Genomic DNA, 22,258 nt, shown 5'->3' on the forward strand with positions numbered 1-22,258 from the left:
CACACATCTGTTTATCCTCACAGGAGCACTTGGCATAGATTATGAGACAAATATGCATGTAGAGAGGGGAAAATTGAGGACATATGCCTTTCAAACAATGTAGAGAATATGCACTTAAATATACTTACATGTAGGTCTGTAAAGTTGACCTAAAGACCAAATAAAAAAAAGTCAACCAGATGTGACCCTGTATGCCTTGTAAACCCCACTGAATAACTGCTTTTATTGCTTTGCACACAGTGCCTTGATAAATATGATTATGGAGATCTTAAATCCACATTGGTTTAGGGTAATGCAAGAAGAGCTCTGTTTAAAATCAGCAAGTAAATACATCCCATGTTAATAGAACCTACATCATCTAAGCATGGCCTTGTGGTTTTTATTGTCATGGTTGACTTCATCCTAAATTGTATAATTAAAATATTCCTATATTACTCGTTTATTAGAAGGGGGTTTGAATGAAGCAGTTGAGAAATTTGGATGAGAAAATAGAACAATTTCACTCTTTCATTGTTCTTTATTCTTAGTGATGCTTGGTTCATCCTCACCCACTATCACTGTTTGTGGTCACTTTGCTCTGTTGTCATCTTGTCATGACATCTGCTCACAGTCTGTGTCATGGATTTCACTAGAGTGTCTTGTTTCATGATGCTGTCAAAGTATCTTTAAAAAAAATACAGTTCAGAAGGTAACATATGTGAGAGTTAGTGGTCATAGTCTTTTATGTGAGTTTTGCTTTGCTAGATTTTCTGGTTTTATATGATGAAACAACTTCATTAGAGTGCATGTAGTTACTGTGACCTCTCCTGACACTGCTGTTTTACAGTATTGCTGCAAAAATTTAGTGAATGAGAACCTCCTGAAAGTATTCCGTGTCATTATTACTCACCACAGTACCATTGGCTCTATAGTGCTGCCAGACTAAACTCTTTTCTGGTCCTCTTTTTCTTTTCTGGTCCTTTCCTGCTGCAGTTTCTGAAATTAAGACCACTGAACTTTCTAGGGAAAATGTAGGATTTCAGGCTAAATTTTACCTTGCTTCTGCCCTTGTTACAATTTAGGGAAATGTACTCAAGAGATGGAGAAGATGATTCAGATAAGGTGCCAGATGGAAATGAAAACAAAAAATTTTGTCTCTAAACTTGTGGATGAGGTTGTTGAATGTCATAGATAGACTCTGTTCTATTAGTGGTACTGCTTGTACTGTTCACTATGGCTTATGAAAAAGCATAATATAAAGAATGACCTGATTTTTTAACTCTTTTTCCTTCTTTATACCTGGTACTTCATTCTTTCAAACCCCTTCTGCTTAAACTTCGGTTTTTAAAATTCCCAGTAGATAATTTTTTTTCTGCTAATTAATTTACCAAAAATAGATTGAGTTTGTCTTTGGATATAAACTGCATGAATCCTTATCTATACAGAACAATTAATAAACTTCTCTGTAAAAGGAAGATGGGTAAAAACTGAAGATGAGGGAAGGAGCAAAAAGTTATAGGGAAGAGAGAGGAGAGGCCTTCTTGATTTAACCATCCCAAGTATGGAATATTTGCAATATTCTTTGTTCAAGAGATTCAGTTCATTGTTCCAAAATGCTTGGTATTTTAATATCTATGGTGGAGTTCATGTTCCTAATTTCCTAAGATTTCTGCTATTTCTTGAGATGCAGGGAAAAAATAAATGCATTTTAAGATTCATATTTTTTCATTTATTGAATAAATCATCCTGATTTCTCTCAAATTCTATTTATAGCAGGAGAAGAAAGCAGGAAAATAAAATTATATTAAAAGAAACATTATATAAAATTCCTGGGAAGGAATGGATTAGGTTGGCAAGTACTCCCAAAGCCTCTGGTTTTTCAATTATTAATAAGAAAGCAAGATGAGCAGCAGCTGACTTGCTGATCTCTGTCTTCACTTAAGAGTCAGAGCTCAGGCATTAATTTTGAGGTTTGAATGCTTTTTTTCACCTAGAGCCTTTACAATTCTACCATTCACAGTTAATACTGGTACTCTGCAAGGCAGGTAATTTTACTAGAGAAAGACATCAAGGCTCATTCTGCTTTTAATGGAATTAGTAGAAGTTTTACTGTTTCTTGTAAAAGGAGGAAGATTAGACCAAAAAGATCTATGTGTTAAATATGAATCTGTATGATACAGATTTACTCACACCATTTTGGGTATATCTAAAAAAGGTTGCCTCTTTCTAGGACATTGTCTTGGTTTCAGTCTCTCCATAATTAGTTTCTATTTATGGAAGAGATTGAGATAAGTAGCATGCAGATGTCTAGAAGATAAATGTTTTTGCATGTGTTTTCTTACTTTATCTTTATGCAAATGCTTAATTATTAATGCTTTTTAAAGACCACAGGAGACATACAGACTTATTTTTTTTTCTGCAGGGTAAGTAGCAGCAGTTTAGTTCTTTGCTTTTGTTTTTAAGTATTTCAAACTCTGCCCCGGAAAGGAAGAATTGACTTTTATGTATTGAAATACACAGAAAGATTAAAAGAATTGCAATCCTCATTTTTCAGTCACCTACATCATGATAATGGATTCGCAATATGAAATTTCTACGAAGTGCTATTACTATAATTTGTTTCTATTTTTCAACTTGGAAAAACATTTCCAAACTAAATTCTTACCACATATTTTCAAGTTTCCTTATAACATAACCACTTCTGTATCTCAAGAGATCGTGTAGTTTATTGCTTTTAACTAAAAAAAAAATCTTTCAGGCAGTTGTGCTACTGAATTTTTAGTAAAATAACGTATGGCATTAAAAAAAAAAGAAATTAGAAGTAGAGTTGCTACCACCTACATCAATGTTGTGTGTTTAAATGTGTCTTCCTGTGCACTGTATTCTGTATGCTAGTATTGAGTATTTTATTCTGTATAAATTCAGTATCAAAGAGCTTTGTAGTACAAAGAAAATGTAACTATTCCCTTTTACTATGATGCCAATAATGAAGTGGTAAATGCATAAACCAAAGTATTTAAGGCATGTAGGTATTCAAGGTACCACGTTAGTGTGGAAATCAAGGATACCATGAACACTGAGGTACTTAAAATTATAAGTGTGAATCCTTTTATAGAGTAACAGCAACCTCCCTGCTTGACCTTCGACTGACCTCATGTACCACACCGCCTTAAAGATGGGATAATAATGGAAATAGCCTTTGCTTATAGTTTCCTGTAGAACAAATGGGTTTTAGTAGTAGCTTTTGTATTTGTGCTATGCAGAACTTCGTTAAATTTATTTCAGCCTTTATATTTTATGTTGCATTTTGGATTGTAAGGCAGGAGTGCTTTCTTAGGTTTTCTTTTCCTATTAAACACTTACATTTAGTGTAAAGAGTGAAATCCAAATCTTTAATCATTAACAGGCCAAAGAACTGTTGAAGAATAAAAAAAGTCAGTCAACACAGTTTAATAAAAGCTATATAATCAAATGACATTATATATTAGTGTGCATTTTTACTGTTGTATTATCTATAAAATCGAGACAGTCTATAAATCATAAAATTGTGTAGGTACTTACCATTTTAAAAGCAGTATCAAGTGGAATTGGTGAAAATCTCCAGGGTGTAATCAATAGTTGTTGAAAATAATGAGCCTTTATGGTATTATTTCCAAGTGTACCATCTGAAATCAGAGGAAATTTACTGTCAGTTGTATATTTTGTTGAAAAAACCATTCAGAAGTATATTAACCACAAAATCCGTGTCTGTTGCCTTCTGCAGAGTACGAGGAGAGTGATTTATTTTGAAAATGTCTTTTAGCTGGGTTACTAGGTAACTTACACTGTGCTACATGAAAGAGTTTGGACTGCATTTTGTGAAGCTGAATTCCAGTGCAATGAGTGAAGGAAACAGATGGAGTAAGAGGAGGACAGATGGGTATCAAAAAAACTACAGCTGCCATTTCCAGTACCTGTGCATTTACTGCCATAAATCAATTTATTTTCATTTACTGAAGAAGGAAAATCATAAATTGTTAAGCCAAAGCACTGCAGGTCCCAGAATCACTATATGTTGAAAGCATCTATTTGTAGTAGTTAATTCAGGTCCTAAGTGAGCTACATCTGAGGATAAGTTTCTGTGGATAAGAATGTCACCACCAGTCCAGTAATTTCGTTCTGCCAGGGAGATTTAAACATCTCTCATCCCGTGTGGTGGGGGAGGATTAGTTGGTTATTAGTTACTGTGTTGGACAACTTTGATGTTTTCCTTGTGGGTGAGAGGTGGGCTACTGAAGTGCTGCAGGGAGTGCTAATGGACTGCCCTGCCACAAGGCTTCAAGCAGCCTGTGAGGCAGCTGAACCTGCAGAGCCCAGAAGCAAGGCTAAGAGTGCAGGAGGCCACTTTGTTTCTCCTGCAGCAGCTTTGCATTGCAAGACATTAAATGGTGGTTGAGAAAATCAAAACACTATTACTGTATATATCAATACACCAGCAGCCCTTATTTGCTGTGGGGCATGGCTGCTCTGTTGCATGCTTGACCTTGACCTAATTTGATTATCCCTGTGGTTGAACAGGAAGTTCAGCTGAGAGTCAAGTCATTTCTCTCTACCCTCACCCTGCTGGTTACTGCTAGCTTGTTGCTGATCCTGTTGAATTTTTATATGAGCACCTGTCCAGTAGAAATTGGATGATGCCTGTCCAGACAATTTGCATTTATTTTAGAATGCCTTGCAATTAGTGGACTCAGAAAATTGTAAAATGCAAATAGAAATCGCCCTTGTATTAGAAATACGTGAGAAATGAAGAAATTCAGGTCAAAATGTGTAATTGCTCTCTATCTTGTTGAATTTATATCAGGGAGTTTTGTGCCTAGAGGCACTGCATCAAGTTGCCACTATATTTTGGTGTAACAGAGGCAGAAGTATGAAAAGGTCTGTAACTTGACTATCTTGGAATTGGTTTTCCGTGACATTTTTATCACAGTTCCTTTTAGATTTTCCTATGAGTAGTTTGAATTTAAAAATTCACATTTGGAAAAAATTTTACTGCTTCATTTTCTAATTGAAAAAATATTAGGGGTTAGCATCACTACTTTTTGTAACATAACATAACTGAAATACAGTATTTTCTGGTCATATGTAAAAAGATTGGTTAGGCTATGGTCCTCAATCTATTTAATGCAATTTAGAGCCTAATGTGGTAAACCCTGAAGCTTTTAACCTTTGTTAGCTGTTTGTAGATTACCTTCCCAATATCATCTTATTCAAGGTGAGCATTGTAGTGCCAGCAGTTACCCATTCTGAGGCTGGACAACAGTCTTCAGCCATCAACAAGCCTGTTTGAAATGCATCATCTTCTCACACTGTTAAGCACATTTCTGTTGGATTGGGATGTAGCCTATGAATTGGGCAAATTGTTCAGAAGGGGTGTGATGGGATGAAAAGGACGCAAGATGATTTGCCGTCAATTCATAATTGAAGTCGAAGAGAAATCAGTGGTTGGTTTCCTTCAATTAAGAAATATTAGCAATATCAATCCATTTTCAGAATAGCTCTATTTATGCATATTCAAATATACTAGATTTTATTAAATTTTTTTTTGAGTTGAGAATCATAAACTCAGTTGGCATTAGTTTTTTTCTGTGAGGCTTCTTACAAAATTCTGCCTCTCCATAGTAATCGAGCTGCTTCTGCTTCCCCACCAATCACTCACTTTGCAGTCTGAATTTCAAATAAGTGTGAAATATTTCCTTTAAGTAGGTAGGAGATAAACTGTAAACTACGTAGCATTTTTAAGCTATGCATCCAAAAGAGTTTAAAATCTTGACCAGGGTCAAAAGAGTGAGAAATTATTTCTGATTTTTGTAGTTTAAAGATGGAAAGGAATTATAACTTATTCATTCTAAAAGTATAGAATTGCTTTATGAATTAATCTCAGACTTGTGTTTACAATTTACTGCTGTAATTATTTTGAAAACAAATATCCTCATAACACACAAAGTAGTGACTGTTAAATTCCTATTAAACATAACGGCCACTAATGAGTCTGCCCTAATAGATAACCTTCAGCCCACTGAAATCTGGCCATGTGTAGTGTCAGGAGCATCTTGATACCAGTATGGAAGAGCAGTGTAATTATTTTGGTGTATAAAATTGGACTCAAAGAATCCTGGGAACGGGAAAAGGCCATGCTGCTGTCAATACTCTCATCAGTAAGTGTAAGTGATGTGCAATTTCATTTATGTATTTGATTTGTGTTCAGTCCAGGCTGAGATTGCCATTTCTCAAACTGCCTGATCATTTTGAATTCCCTGGAGGGAATGCTTTTAGAAAAGACAGCAATCTTGCACAGTGCTCTTGGTGATGACAAAATCTGGGCTTCTTGCTCTGACATATAGACCATAAGAATGTGTATGTAGTGCAGAGAAGAGGGCTCTTTCAAAGACCTCCTGGCAGACCTCAGCTATTATGTGCTGAAGACTGTTACCCAAGGACTCGGACTAATCTAGGTTGCAGCAGAGGAAAGCTCTCTTAAGTGGTCAAAACTCAAGTGCTTGGTCTTGTTAGAATTCTACCCACTGTGAAAGATGGAGTGCTGGATTAAATGTTTCTTGGAGCTCCTATCCCTGTGGATTTGGTTACACTTCTGCTCAAGGAGAGTCCATATGCTTTAGCTTATTAAGGTAATACAAGGTGGCTGTGAAACAGCTGTGGGACACAAATGGGAATAAATGCCCAGTATTCACTGGTTTTGGAACATCTGTCAAGTCCAGTGTCCAGCACAACTCCCATATTTGTTTCTTCCTGTATTTTTGTCAGGCATTCGATCGTTTGTAGTTAAGTTGAACTTCATCACGTGATCCAACAGTTGAAAAAAATGTATTCTCAACATTACGTGCATACAATATGTGTGAATAAGTCCAAGGGACTAGTTAGTAAGTTAACCAAACAGTAGATTAAATTCTGTATATGAAATTAGATTTTTATATTTAATCTGTAGGGATCACTTTGAGATAATGAAAAAACTTTCAAATAAAATACTCTAATCTGGTTTTGCTTTGTTATTTCACTGTTAAGTAAAAATGAAACTTAAAGTTCAATGTATTTGTTGGTGTTAACACTATTTCTGTTGTAACTTTGGGATTCTCACTCTTCTTAGTTACTTATTCTAAAATATTTGAAAAAAAAAGCCCCAGGCAAGCACTTTTTCTCCTGACTGATTGTTCATGTTGAGATTGAGATTCCAACTTCTTTTGAGGGAAAAGGTGGAGGTACAGAGGCTTGAGGCAAGTTTTAAAATTTTTAAGCCATGGCTAAAGCTAGTTTAGATCACTTGGTGTGGGCTTGAGTGAATGTAGAGACAAGCTGAGAGGAGGTGGTTAGGTCCATACAATGAAAAATAAACTTAGACAAACAGGAATGTAATGAAGAAAAGTGTAAATGAAGGAATAAAGTAATGTAGACTGAAGACAGAACAGTGATTATTATATATAGTATAGCAAAAAACCAAAGGAACACATAGGAAAGAAAATTCAAGTTGAAAAAGGTTGAGAGGTTTTCTGAACGTAACACCTGACTTCTTTTGTTCCAAACTCTGATTCCATGATCCTTCACTTCTTAAAAAAATTTCTCCCTAAATAGTTACATGAAAAAATTGGAGCAACTAATCAGAAAACATGGGATGTCAAGCTTTTTGTGTGAAGAGAGGGAATGTAGGGGCAGTATCCAGAAAGATTTCTAGAACACTGAAGAAGAAATAGAATGGGGAGTCTGAAGATATTTTTTTGAATATTTAGCTCTGACAGTCAAGTGTTAATAATTTAGAATAATAGAAACAGGAATCAAAGCACCTTGTTGTCTGTATATGATTAGTAAAGGACCACATGTAAATGAGAATTTTTTAACAATCCAGTTCTGAATATCTGACAATATATCTGACTTTTTTTCTGCCTTTAGACAACTATATTAGCAGAATAATAACTCATGTTATCTTTCCTTGGATGCTTAAAAAAATTATATATATAAAATTTCCTACGAATAGAAAATACTGGCTACAGACGCAAATAAGAAAGCATTAAGAAAAAAAGCTTTGTAAGGAACCTAATTTTCTGATAATGAATGTTCTGCAGAATGGCTATCATGATATGTCCTCCTACTTAGCAATGGGAGAGGAATGTATAACTTAGGAGAGGGATGTATAACTAAATATCTCATCAGAATGATGATCATGTTTAATGCACATTCATTTTTCCCAGCCCTTTTTTTTTCCTCCAAACATTTATCTTGCTAAAGAATTTATCACTGCAAAGGATGATGCCTAGTGTATGACTTATTTTGTGCTAGCTATCGTTCACTGATGTTAGTGTGACCTTACTCCCTTGCCTCCATCCAAAAGGGAAAAATGTGAGATTTTATGCCATTGTATGCCCTTGCATTGGAAAGTAGATGTTCCAATGCTTGGTTTTTACCATGCATTTACTCAAGCCAGAGTAGTTCAGTAAACTTTCAGCAGTAATCTTTTTAAGCAAACATAAACCAGTTATGACCACTATCGTAATTGCTATCCTTAAAGCTGAGGGCTGATGAACTGTTGATGAAGAACTAAAAAACAGCAGCTAAAGGTTTTAGAATGAAATGTTTTGTTGCTTTGACTTTCTGTAGCTGTTTCTGTAAACCTAGAATTGAATCTCAAGTATTGTTGTTTTTTTTTCTGATGGTATTTCAATTTGGAAATGTTAAGTATTTCATGGGAAATGTTATTCCTAGAAGATCTTGAATTGCAGCTTTTTTAGCAAATATTTTTTGTGAAGCTGAATGGAATTCTAAATATATCCCATTCTCAGCTTTAAACCTTTTTTTAAATGCTTCTATTAAAATATGGACTCAGAGAGTTAGGAAAAAAGCCTAACATCTTAAATTAATCTAAACTAATCTAATAGAGTATATTGTATGTGTGTCTGTCTTTACATGATAATGTAAGTCTAACATATACAACTATAAATATCGATTTCTTTCGTAATGACTGTTACGTATTGTACGTAGGGCATCTGTATGCTGCCTGAGATGAAGTGGTTGCTTCTTCACTGAATAGTAGCAGCAGAAGTTGACTGATTTTAAAATACGTGTTCATTGCAAAATTCATGCCATCCTCACTAAACTGAAGCCCTTCTGTGTTTAGATAAAATAATGACCAAGGTCTAGTCCTGCAGCCCACAATTATTTGAGTTATTTTTGCTTTGTGCTGAAGTCAGCAAAAATTTGTCGTAGGTTGGGGACTTATAACTGGTTCTTTGAGTTTGTTGAGCACTGTAATTCCATGCCAGCTTGACTTAGTTATGTTTCTGACATCTTGCTAGGTTTCTGTCTGTTTTATATGCAGTGACAAAGGCTGAGTATATTTTAAACAGAGACTTATTGTAATATTTTACAGTGTCGTTAAGACTTTTAGCCAGTCTGATCTACATTTTCATATTTTCTTAATGCATTTCCATTTTCCCTATATTGCCTACACATACTGAATTTAGAGGAGACTTTACTTCATGAAGTGTCTGCTTTTGTTGCAGTCATTTTACAGTCCTTTCATCATTATTGCATGAGATTTGTATTGAGTATATAATTTACCGCACTTCGTGCTCTGTGTTCAGTCAAAACATGAATCTTCTGCCATAACACTTTCATAAAAAGAAAAAGAAGACAGCACTTTAACAGGACAAGGGTGTTTCAGCACGGTGTGCTAATGTGAAACATCATACTTGTGTATGCAGGTTTGAATCCCCTGGAGCTTGGCAGTGTCTTAAATTTCTTAAATGGCTGATGAGTATTTGGTTGTTTATGTGAACAGTTTCAGGGCTTCTGCCTGCAGCTCATAACGCAAAAGCTTCTGGCACTGTTAAGACCCTTTTTGTGCTGGCTGGAAGTCCCAAGGCAGAACAGGCAGGGAGTCAAAATTGCTGCAACAGACATGAAATCCTGGCTCTGCTGACTTCAGTGGGAGTCTTGCTGTAGCTGACAGTGGGCCAAAGCTTTAATCCAGAAGTAGTACTCCCTTGTTGATAATCCTGGTGTATGCCCTAGGGGAAGCTTTTGCTCTGTTGCTGCCACCCAGACTGTGTTTGTGTGGAGAAGATGTAAGTCTATTATGGTGTCACATTCTGCCTTTCACAATCACAGCATGTCTGGGAATGAAACTGGGACAGAGGAGAAAGAAAACCTGAAGTGTGGACGCAGGCTGTCTAATTGCTTGTGTCCTGAGTCATTCCCAGTAACATGGATCAAGTGCCCTGACCTGAGCAAGATTAGCTTCTGGAGATTGCATTGGACTTCAGTGGCTGCAGCCAGTGTGCCTCCCAGTCCCTGCTTCTGCATTTGCAGATTATCCCTTTAGCCATGCTTTTGGTATGTGAAGCAACAGTACGTTCATTAATTCAGTCCTACTTAGCCTGTGCAGACTGAGTTATCCATGTAAGTGTTATCTAGTAAGCTATTCCCAGAGATGCCTCTTAAATTTTTATGTTAAATGACAGCAGCAAATGGGAAGTGTTTGACACTTTTGGTTATGAAGAAGGTGTGTGAAGCACCTTGCATTTAATTGATGATGATTAAAAGAGGAAATGATCTCAAGTTGTGCTGGGGAGGTTTAGATTGGATATGAAGAAAAAATTCTTCACCAAAAGGGTTATCAAGCAGTGGAACAGTCCGTCCACTTAAGTGGTTGAGTTGCCATCCATGGACATATGTAAAATATGTAGGTGAGGCACTTAGGGACAAGGTTTAGTGGTGGACTTGGCAGCGATAGGTTGATGGTTAGACTCGATCTTAAAGCTTTGGGGTTTTTGTGATTCTGTAAGAAGAAAACCAGCTAAAAAGTAACTCCTTGTCCATTAGGGAAATACATTTTATTATTACTGTTAGGTGAAAGTGTTCCCATTAGAAATATTGTCAAGTTGTCTGTTTTCTGAAAGTATTTATTCTCTTACGCATTCTGTCTAAAACATCATTTTGCTGCTTTGTGAAATAGAGTCAGAGACTTTCAAAATTCAGGATTGTTTAGAGTTGTAAATAATGCTCATCCTATCAAGTGCAAAATAATAAACCATTACTGCTTCACAGTGCTGGAAGTAAAAACAATCTTTGCTGTGTGTTACGGTCTTAAGTTTACATTTAAAAAAATTTAGAAAAGTAATTAAAAACATTTTGGGGAGTTTTTGAAGGGTTGGTGTTTGCTGCCTGTCTTTATATATCTCAAATGTATGAAAAGAAATTGCTGTTGCTGCTTCTGTGGTACCAGAAATTAAATTCAAAGCTTGTTTACGCCCCTAACAGTTATTAATTTCATACTGAAGATGAAACTCAGTATTTTTATCTGTAAGGAACTGGGAAGGCTCGTTAACTTCAAAGCATTGCTACAGTGGTTTATCCTGTATGAATGAGAATGTATAGGCACAATACATGTATCCATTATGCTTATACAAGTCTTGTGATAATTTTACAAAAACTCAAAATAAGCAAGTAATTTTGCTATAATTAACTTCACAGAAAATTAGCATATTCATTCTCTTTCTTCAGTCTTCACAGAACTTACTTCCTTTCTACAAAGATCATAGGTGGTGGCAACCCAAAGAGCACTTGCACATTGGGTAATCATAATTTTGGGGTCTGAATGTGAAATACTATGCTAGCTGAGCATTATTCTAGGTTTGGATCTCAATCAGTCCTTTCAACTGCTCTTGAATCTTTAAATCCTTACAAGATTCAATTCCTTGATAAAATTCAAGTATTAATGAAGTAAATAAAATATTTTTGCATCATACAGAACAATTAAGTGTGTACAAATGTGAAAGATGTATTCTGAGATAATGTTTCTGCTATCTTTAGGGTGTATTTTGGGAGCAGAAATTAACTGGTATTTCTTCATAAGAAGTTCTGTTTGTGTTTTATCTTTTCTTTAGTTTTTATAGAAAAGGCTGGTCTTTGAGATGACATCCTTCCAGGAAATAGTTTTTGCTTAGAGTTTAAGACCTCTTTCTCAGATGTGTCCCTGTGTGGCTTTTACTATTATGTATTTTCTACTCTGGCACTTTTTTTCCCCCAAGACTTACCTGCTTATCACTAATTCCTGTCTGAGCACCTTACATTGTATAATGATGCTTTAAGTCTCATTACCAAGACACTGGCTATTTCTTCAGAATATTTAATTACATTTTTTTATTGTGATGACCAGAGGATAAAGTAGGTCCTATTCCACAATAATTTAACTCATTCTACTTATCTTTTCATGTCAATTCTGATTTCACATGCCTACTCCTTGAGCTATCTGCGTCAATTTAATTTTTGTATGGCAAAGCACTGTACACTTCTATGCAGGTCTATAAATAAAAAGCAATAAGCTGACATCTTTTGCCTGTATCAAATGTATTTAATATTCTTTTTTTCTGGTATCTGTCTCTTTATATGTACTGCCTGTCTGCATTTCCCATGTCACTCTGCCTCTTTTCTGTCAATTGACAGAATTTTCAGCTGCAGATGAAGTGTAATACCTCTTCTACCTCTGTGCTGATGGGTTCACACATACATTGCAGACAATTTCTCTGGTATGGTATATAAAATAAACAGCCACATATTTGCTTTCACACATACACAGTACTGCTTCTTTCAAGCAATATGTCTGTATATAGGGAGAAAGTTCTAAATCTGACTAAAATCTGTCTCTGAAATGAAGAAAATACGAAAAACCTAGAAAACAATGATGGGCTGGGATCACTGTAAACTCAAAAGCTCTCAATAACCTAATCAGGCCTCTTACTACATAGCAGTATCTAAGATATTTTAAGTGTTCATGTTATACTTGTACATGGAAATTGTCCTATGTTTATAAAATTCAAATGGAGATGCATGCATTCTTTTTTAAATACTAAACTACAGAGGTGGCCTGCATGGAACTGGTCTCCCAGGATTGAAGACTGGTGTCAGACTGACTGACAGGTGCCTACCCATCAGAGCAAATTGCACTCATTGCTCTGGGACACTCAGCAGGTTGCTTTTGTTTTACTCACACTGCACGTTACTGTACCTGTCCTTGTGCCTTGGATATCATCCCTGATCTTTAGCTCCTGATTCCTGCTCTTACTCTTGAGCTCCCACTTGCAGTGCAGTCTTGCTCTGGGTTTTGCTCGCTTAGCTCCCTTGCTGGCAGTACTCCTATTTCTCATCTCTATCATTCCATTATTTGTCCAGTTCTTGACTTAAGATCATCTTAACTAGATCTGTCATCTATTAAGAAAACCAGGAAGCTGAAGAGACTTTGATGAAATCTCTGTATAAGAAATTCTAACACTTTCTTCAGGTTATTGTTGTAAACTGTTCTGGCAATCCCTGTTAATGGTGCTCAATCATTCAGGTTTTTTATAAGTTTAAGTATTTTGGCCTTAGAAAAGCCCTGCAACACCTAAAAGATTCACTTTTAATTTACAACCAAAAGAGATTGACTTGCATGTAAATATGTTTGATTGAAGGATCTGTAAACCTAAGACAAATACCTTGTAAGTGGTGTGAGATTTTTAAGAATAACAAATTATAGTGACAGTGTGGTGTGTCACACCAATAAAAGTGACAGGATTTATAAATCCAAGTAAAGAGTTACAGAGAAATAAGGGAAGGAGTACGTACTTTGGGTGTCAGCAGAAATAGCGGATACATTTCAGTTTGAATTTTATTTTCATTTAGCAGTATATATAAGTAAAGATGTGTCTCTGGGTAGTTTTAAAATGTAAATGTGTCAATATTAAAAACAATTTTTATCATATGAGAGGATGTAGAAAAAGACAATGAAAAAATTCTCAGTCAGTGGTGAGGTAAGTCAACATGCCCTCAAGTGGTAACAATCAGATATTTAGGAGTACTAGATTGCTTCTTGTGTATTTGTCCTTTCTTACTTCCCTTTTCAGATGTTAGGCAAACTCCTGTTAACTTGGAGGCAAGAATAGCTCAACTGCATAATCACTTTCTAATTGCAGATGTCACCGCGGCTGCTTTTGATTGAATTCATGGTGTTCTTCAATATTATCAGTGGGGGCAATAACACAGAGTATTGCAAAGCCTGGCAGTGTACAGTATATTGTATAGCACTGGTATGGATGCAGTGCTCAGGTTTACCCTCAGAAACACAGATCTGAGGCTTCTGAGTCTTCAGATTTATCTGTGATGTTAGGGTCTCATGGGCACTACCACACAAACTTTTAATCTGCAGAACTGAAATGTGAGACCATAATCTAAACAAAGAGAAAACACAAAACCAAACTCACCTTAGTTTAGGGCCTACTTGTGCTTTAATACTTCAGTACTTTGATGACTAAGTTTGTGTGTGTGTGTCTTTATGAGATCTAGTATTTACTGTAGGCTTGTTTTGTGTAACAGAGTGCTGTGTCACTAATTGTTATTCTTAGTGGGTTTTTCACTTCCTATTTTTTGGAAGCTGTTTGAATGCCAAATAGTAGCAATTATCTGTTGGATAATAGATAGGAATCTGAGATTGTAACTAAATGTAGCTTTAATACGTGCACTTAAATATTAATTAAACCACACTGACTCTGAGGTCATAATCTGAGTGATTATACTAGACTCAAATCATGAACAGATCTTGTCAATATAAATTTTTTTTCATTCCTAACTTTTGTCTTGCATAGGAAATAACTAAGTAGCTCTTACTCAAAAGAGAATTTCTGTTTCAAAATTCTTAAACATAAAAAAGCCTTTTGAAAAATTTGATCTGCCACCATTGGAATGCTCTTTGAAATTGCTCTTGTGTTAGTTTGCAAAATGTTTCATTAGTTTTATGAGGATTTTTGTAATAAATGTGTGTTAGATCTTAGGCAGGGAACAATGCCATATTTACAGTTCCCAGAACTTCTAATTGTAACAGTTTTCATTCAGTTGCTAGGAGCTTAGCCAAACTTTTAAAGTATTTGGGCTGAAATGTGTTGTGGTATGATGCAGACTTTAATTATGTGAAAGCACGCTCTTCTTCTCCAACTCGCTCTGCCTGCCTCATTCAGGTCACAAGATGGAGAGTCCTGATTTAACAGACATTTTGCAAATATGTCATTTAAAAAGGAGCTTCATTCAGTTTGTGGCCCTCTGACTCACTGCAGCATTCAAATCTTTCTCTGAATAGGACACTGTTGGTTTTCTCATAAGACTGATGGGCTCCATGAAAACTACAAGTGTTAGTGTCTACATTTCATAATATTCTTGTGGAATGAATATTTACTATTATTTCCATTCACAGCATGGTACTATGGCACAATAGTATATCCTCAAAGCACAGACAAGTTTGAGTGACTAATGTGAAATACTCATTACCTAATTTCTCAAAGAACACAATTTTTAATATTTGTCCAGAGCTGGAGTTTTTAATGTGAGCAAGTCAATTCACTTAAATTGTACCTATGAATTGTTAGAACTTCTGCAAACCTAAGCCTTTGTTTGCCAGACTCTGTGCTCAGAATACACAGCAGTTTTGACTGCAGTGGCAGGAAGCAGTGGCAAAACTTAAAGAAATTCTGGTCTCTCCTCTACTTTCTTTAATATAAGACCTAAACCTTCTTTCATTTCTGTAGCAAAGGAAAGTGGGATTACAAACCTCAAGGTCATTCTCTACACAGCTGTTTCATCCTCTGAATCTCATCTTTTCTGTGCACTGCAGTGACAAGATTTTTCTTTTAAAATTATAAAGTGCTGACTCTTGATATTTCACAGAGGAGTAGGAGTCAGCAAGACATGTTTAATTTTCAATCTTATGCCCATAGAAGAAGCCATTTTATTTAAGTTGTATTGAACTCTTTCTCATAATCTTTATTCTAAAGTTTAGCTTAAAACCCCCATTGGCATTTTTACTCCGTATAACATACCCCAGTCACATGCAAAATGCTCATGCTTGGGATCTACATGAAGAGCAGCCCATGCCATTTTTGTTTTAAGGTCCACATTGAGATCCACTGGATTGACCTAATTGACACATTCCAAAATTCTTTTCTGGTGATATCCTCAAGACATCTTTACTAAAAAAGTGATTTGATGATAGAAGCTGGAAAATTCTGAATAAAATTGATTTTTTTTTTCCCTGTTCTCATGTAAGCAGCCAACTTCTGAAAATTTTGAAATACAGAGCCAAGAGCTTCTTTTACAAGGTGGAAAAATGAACAAGTCCATGCTCTGGGGCTAAAAGTCTGGATATGGAGGGCTCTGCTGCTGACACTGTTTAACCACCCATGACCATGTGGTCCTGCTCTAATGTGGCAAAGGACAGCTCTCCCAACTGTATTGTTGAAATGTTTCCTATACTGATGTAAGCATACTAACTTGGGAAAACAGTTTTGTCTGGAGAGTTACTCTTTACGTGGATCATTTCATGACATAGTTTGTAGCAGAATTTCACAAGCATTTACAGTGCTTCAAAGGAAAGGCGGGACCTTCTTAAGCCAGCTTTTCTCAGAAGTCCATTGGAATTACGAGTTAAGCATTGCAGTATGGCACCTAATTAACATCCTAAATCCTGTCTATTTGTGTGGTTAGTTACAAATACTCTCAGCTCAGGTCAGGATTAACATTTTGTCTTCTCCAAACCTACTTCGATGCAATCTGTCTTTATGGCAGCAAAACTGAGGTATCTTGCTCAGTTTTATGTATAAAATAGAAAAGGATGGAGACCAGACATTGGACAAATCCACAGGCAGAAGGCTGCTGCTGTTGTTTGGTTTGTTCTTCCAAACGGAACAGTACATTCAGGGACATAAAACCAGTTACACACAATAGTATCTTAACCTAAATTAAGCTTCAGGGAAATGAATATCAAGAACAAAATCAGGAATTTTTATGCCTTGTAATTGGGAGAAAATGAATATGTGGTCAGCTGTGATCCAACTGAAAAGAAATCTGGTCCATGAGATAAAAATGAGAAAATCAGTTTTGTGTGTGCTTTGGTATTTGGAAATCTTCATAATATACTTTAAGTTTTCCCGCAAGACTTGGGAATAAGGCTGCACCCTACACTTGATTATGAACTGCAATGCAGAGAGGCATGACCACTGTCATGAACAGACTATTTGGTACTGTGTGAGTAAGCTGAGCCCTGTGGCCTCAGAACCTGGCATTTTGATATTGATAGGTGGGCACAGTGGATGGCTGAAAAGACTTCAAAGTTACCCTTTTTTTAAGGAAATAATCAACATCTCATATGGCTTTTGCCATCTTCTATGCCTGATTAATGAATCTTTAGGTCACCAGGGAAAAGGACCACTGTACATAAGTACAAAGGTTGTTCAGTAGGAAGCAAAGATTGGAGAACCTCCATGTGTTAGGCAGAATGAAGAGTTTTCTTTTATTCTTTAGATGCCAGTGTAGAAAGATGGCTGGTTGTAAAATTACAGGAAACGGAGAAGTTATATTCACATCCTAACAGAAGTTTTAACAGTATGATAATGATAGGGTAAAATACAGTTGTTGCTCCCTGGATGCAATGTGGTTGGCATGCTCAAGACCTACACCCCCAGAGTGCAACCATAGCATCTGCTCAAGGGGATGAAAACCCTAATTTCTCTTTCTCAGTAACAGCTTTCATGAGACTGCCTGAAGACTGATCAAATGAAGAGATTTTGTCCTGCTGAGCAGCTGTCAGTAAGAAGGTTCTAAACTAATATTAAATGTCTTTCAGCAAAATATTGTCTACATCTGAATAAGAATTTAAATTTTCTGTACAATATTGTAATAAGAAGTATTTCTCTAGAAGTAATCCTTCAGCAGTGTGTGAAATTGCCAAAAGGAACAAGAAATCATTTAGACAATATAGAGTTGCAAGGTAAAACACAATTATAGACCTGCAGCAGTGTCAGCCAGTTAGATATTATTAATTTGTGTTAACTTCATGGAGCTTGCTTTAATGCTCAGGAAAGAAGACTGCAAAATTGAAAATGTGTAACTGGTTGCAAAACCATTTCTATAACCCAAGGAAAAATAACTGTCCTGGAAGATTAAAGTCACAAATGTCTGAGATTCATAATAAATAAAATACAACTATTTTTTCCAGTGAAGCATGCACATTAATCCTGTGTGTATTCTTCACCAGCAATTGGAAATAAGCTTGGTAGAATTTTATTTCTGTAATCAGTATCACTTATCTACATCTCTATGGCAGTACTGTTGCAGGCTTGCTAAAAGGTTTTTGAAGAACTCCTGACGGATACAGATTGTCCTGATGAACCTCTCCTGGCACAGGAGAAAAACACACCTCAAGGAGGTTCAATTCACTGGACCACTAGAATTTATTTCAAAAGTAGCAGTTTTGCCTGATAACTCCTATATTTCCAAAGGGAACCATAAGTAGGAACAAAGGGAAAAATCCCAGGATGTGTATTTTGCTTTTAGTACTTTATCTCCACGGCCTGATGACCTAAAGTGGCCAGCAAATGCACCTGAAGAAGCCTAAGCTAACAGACCATCAGGTACCCATAGTGTATAAAGTATTTGGAAAGGAGATATAAGGTCTGACATCTTGTGAACAAATAGCTGTATTTGTACTAGGAATCACTGTGGTTATTTTTCTTTAAAAAAAAAACATATTAAAGTACTTTAAATGTTTTTCTTGATCTTACACAGGCACTCATAAAAGCTTTTCTTTTTGCTTATATAGTGCAAGTGATGTGTCTCTTCATAGCATCTTCAACATTCATTGCAAGATTCACTGGCATTCACAGAGTCTCAAAAATGTGGTGTGAACATTAAATCCAATGACAGCACAACCTAAAGTGAAGTTGCTGTGGTGGTACCTTGCTGTTGTTCAGGAGCTGACATCAAAATTGAGTTAAAGATACCTATGTTAGACAAGAAGCTTCCTTAACGAGGCTGTAAAAGTTCTGAATTTTCAGAAATTGCAGCAAAGTGCATGGAATAGTTTATAATGTAGCTTTCACTAGCAGCATGTAGTTTCTTAACTGTGGCTAGCTCAATGACATGAAATGTATTGCAGTTCCCTGTGGGATGCTGTGTGTGCTATTGTCTGTGGCTTCATCCACACCAAGATAACACATAAGAAAGGGAAAAATCTCAGTTCCTAACCTGGAAGGAAAAAGATCCAAAAATTGTCTACATTTAATGTACCTCTGAAATGATAATAAATAATGTAACCAGTGCATAGATTTCCAGTTGGAAAAAAGCCTTAACTGTTATAAGATGTGAGGAGTGATGATACTAGATTAATTATTCATATTATTGGGGAGAGATAATGGCTATAGAATATGTAAATTGTGCAAAATTAATACAAAAATATCTCAAAATATTTTTGACAAAAAAAACCCCACAAGTTTTCCCTCCTGGTCTGATTTTTTTCTCATTAAATGTATTCTAATTATGGTATTTTTCCACTATTCTAAATCAGTATTGTGCTTCAAATGTTTTTTTCATTCTAAAACACTTTTCCCACTGCACCATTCCCATTTTGTAAATAAGGTGGGTGCTAACACAAAGAAGAAAGCACACTGGTAAGAGAATGTAGCTAGCAATTCCATGAGAAAATGTGAGATCTGTCCTGGGAAGGAAGATATGGCTAAATTGTCTTAGTATCCACTAGTAGAAATGGAGCAAAATTAAAAAGAAAAACTCTTTCCTTTGTACATTTAAAAAAAGTTGTTTCCCAAAGAGACAAATTCTGAATGGTTTCGACAATCACTGAATTTTGAATGAGATCATTGCTAGTATTTATAGTATTACTGCCTTTGAGTTCAGATAAAATTAACCTTTAAGGGGTGAATCAGTGTAAAATTCGTCCCTCTGCAGAAAAGTTTTTGTGAGTTTCTGTGTCATTATGGTATTATTTCAGTTCTAATTCTTAGTGCTGCAGTCCTCTCAGATTTGTAAAGAAGCTCTGGAACACTGCTGCCTTTCAGCAATGGCAGGTCTCTTGTATTTATTGCAAATCTCTCAATACCTGGTGTTTACTTTAAGTCCCAGCAGCTAAAGGGTTTCAAAAAATTATTGGGTCCTTCAGGCTGCAAGAACTCTAAAGACATGAGCAAATGTATGCCAGGTCTCAAAATGTAATAAAACCAGAAAAACAAAGTGGAAAAGGCTTTAAGTTCTTGACATGTGATGAGAATCTCTACAAATACTTGGAGGTCAGTTATATGAAAATTCTGGGGCTCTGGAAGAGGTGTGTGATGTACAGACTATGCACTTTCATTTTGTGTATTTCCCTTTTCCTCTTCTCCTTCCCACTAAAACCCTAGCAGTTTTAGAGTCACCCTGCAATGATGTAGCAATTAAATAAATGATTGCCATTATCGCTTCAAGCAGTGCTTGGAATACTTAGAAAAACTTGGTACAAGAAACATGTAAAAAAAGCATCTAGTTCTGCTACTCTGGTGTTCCTTATTTTGACTAGGAGGAGAAGAATAGGACCTTCTTGTTGGGTCATTTTAGCAGGTCAATAATTGAGATTGTGCTATCTTTTATTGGTAGGCCTAGTTGGTCCTGAAAACAAAATAACCCCCAATATTTATACAGATTTTAAAATTCAGTTATTTCATGCTGTTTGCTTGTGATGAATGTTTTAGCAAAGGAACTTTACAGGAGTGTTCATGGAAGAATACAATTTAAGTTCATACTTGAGAGGAGGATATTTGGAGAACTCATACTGGTTATAAAAATAATGTTCAGGCAAACATTGAACAAAGTCTAATACATGGCTTAATTAGTTTCACAGACTAGATTTTGAATAATAAACATTCACAATGGGATTGAGCTACAAAAGAGGAACTGTTTGCAGAAATTTTTCAGCAAACAGTTGTAATGAATAATAAATATGAGAAAATTGTGATCCACTCATAGACATTTCATTACTTAGTAAAAAAGGCAAAAAAATCTGAAGTAAATTATGAATGGCAAGTAAATTATTAATAATTTCCACAAATTTACTGTTGAGATGATGTGCTGACTTTCAATCAGTGTAGGTATGTGGTTTCTTCCCACTGTTTTTGTGTTATTTTAACATGACAGGTTCTGAGTTCAAAATGCAGATACTGTTCAAAAGAGTAATAAACTCTAGTAAATCTTAAATTTCTAAGCACCATATTGTTCTAAACACATTTATCTAAAATAAATGGAAGGGATTTATCTAAAATAAATGAAAGGGTGTATTTGCCTTCAAGCAGTCCAAAGTGCTGGTTGACTGTGCTGGCTAGTTTATGTGTCTAAAGGTAAGCACATCCCCAAGTGTGTGCTGGGTCCTGGGCTGGGTTGCACACAGGGAGCTGGGACAGACTGGGTGGTCATAGCTAATGGACGAGAAGAGCATGGCCCAAGTTCTCGTTTTGGAAGTACCATGTGAAATGAGGTACCAATTTCTGACAGTAGCAGTGCATTTTTCACTGTACTTTAACAAGAGGGGTTTACAGCTCCCATTTTCACAGAATCTCAAAATAGTTGAAGTTGAAAGGGATCTCTGCAGGTCATCTGGTTCAACCTCAGTGCCACCCAGAGCTGTTTGCCCTGACCATGTCTGGACTGGTTTTGGCTATTTCCGAGGGTCAAAGGTCTGCTTTCAGTGCAGTTGGGCTTTCATGCCAAAAGGATGAATGCTGCTGATGGATTACCATCCTTGGTGGATCCCTAACCATCATAAATTGTTATATCCTACTGACATGCTACAGAGTGAATATGGAGATATTTATTGCTTGAAGGGGAAATGGAACTTTAGTGTCATAGGAAGATTCTTTATGCTTTCTTGGCTTTTAATTAATTACTTGTAAGTGGAATGAGTACACACCCATGATGCAATGATTTCTCCCTATTTTTAAAGTTTTTTTGAGAAATCATTCTGAAAATTAGGAAAAAATATACTAATATTTGTTATAGTAAAACACTTTTGAGTGGAACAGTAGAAGAATTCCATTGCTTGAGTCACACACTGCACATAAATAAATAAAAAGGATGTTTTTTGCCAAGGAAACATTTATCAGTAAAAATTATTTCTAAAATGTCTTACTGGAATAAACTATTCAGGAATTAGAGCTGTACAAAAATGAATAAATAGTAAAATAACATCCCTTGGGAAATTCACAGGTTTTATAGTTTGTGAATCCATACATTCATCTGTGATCTCAATAGGTGGTAGATTTTTGTGCTGTTCTCACATTCTTACATGCAATAAAGCCAAAATGCAGTTTTGAGACCATATTTCTTCCCACATGGTACAAGGAGGTATGCTGCTTTTATAACTGACTGTATTACTTTCAGATCCCAGTTTGTCTAC

General features: G+C 35.9%; 1 long non-coding RNA gene across 2 annotated transcripts in view; it reads right to left on the reverse strand.

The window, feature by feature from the left end:
• The window catches only part of LOC115905909, a 156,373-nt gene that overhangs the window by 30,739 nt on the left and 103,376 nt on the right, over positions 1–22,258 (reverse strand). Inside the window, exons 3-4 of one of the 2 annotated variants that reach the window (XR_004060888.1) lie at positions 3,541–3,644; positions 1,779–3,394 (exon numbers count right to left, since the gene is read on the reverse strand). This is a non-coding gene — a long non-coding RNA (uncharacterized LOC115905909). Of the gene's footprint in view, positions 1–1,778; positions 3,395–3,540; positions 3,645–22,258 lie in introns of those variants that run through there. The other variant, XR_004060889.1, reaches the window with a different exon arrangement.

This window comes from Camarhynchus parvulus, chromosome 7, assembly GCF_901933205.1.
Source record: "Camarhynchus parvulus chromosome 7, STF_HiC, whole genome shotgun sequence".
Taxonomy (NCBI): Eukaryota; Metazoa; Chordata; class Aves; order Passeriformes; family Thraupidae; genus Camarhynchus; species Camarhynchus parvulus.